Source organism: Phoca vitulina, unplaced genomic scaffold, assembly GCF_004348235.1.
Source record: "Phoca vitulina isolate PV1807 unplaced genomic scaffold, GSC_HSeal_1.0 scaffold15, whole genome shotgun sequence".
Lineage (NCBI taxonomy): Eukaryota > Metazoa > Chordata > Mammalia > Carnivora > Phocidae > Phoca > Phoca vitulina.
Genome location: NW_022589718.1, coordinates 39430214 through 39430613, shown reverse-complemented (window position 1 = coordinate 39430613; position 400 = coordinate 39430214). Strand labels below are relative to the sequence as shown.

At 78.0% G+C, this 400-nt stretch overlaps 1 protein-coding gene across 1 annotated transcript in view; it reads left to right on the top strand.

Annotated features, from left to right (window-relative positions):
- The first annotated feature begins 83 nt into the window (after nucleotides 1-83).
- Nucleotides 84-400, top strand: part of CLN8 (CLN8 transmembrane ER and ERGIC protein) — a 16882-nt gene continuing 16565 nt past the window's right edge. Inside the window, exon 1 of the mRNA XM_032413743.1 lies at nucleotides 84-140. The gene's annotated coding sequence lies outside the window, so the exon portion shown is untranslated. The remainder of the gene's footprint in view (nucleotides 141-400) is intronic.

Sequence of the window (400 nt, the reverse complement as noted above, 5' to 3'; positions counted from 1 at the left end):
CTCCCGCGCGCGTGGTTCCGTCCGGTCTGCGCGCCCCCCTCCCGCGCGCGTGGTTCCGCCCGGCCCCGCTCTAGGCCCCGCCCAACGGGGGTGCGCATGCGTGGTCGCGTTTGCGGCAGGTTCGTGACAGCGGCCTTGCGGTGAGTGCAACAGCGCGTACCGCGGCGGATGGGTGCGGGGCCGAGCGGCCGAGGGCCGCGGGGCCGAGCGGGCGGGGTGGTCGTTCCCTCCGCTGGGGCCCGGCCCGCGCTCCCCTCGGGTGCAGCGCTGTGTGGGCGCGCGCGGCCCGAGCCAGGCCCCGGCTTGGACTGGGAGGCGGGGACGCGTAGGGCAGGGCTCCGGCAGCCCCGCGAGCAGGTCAGCCCTGTGCAGGGGAGCATCCCGCATTCAGGGGAGCCCT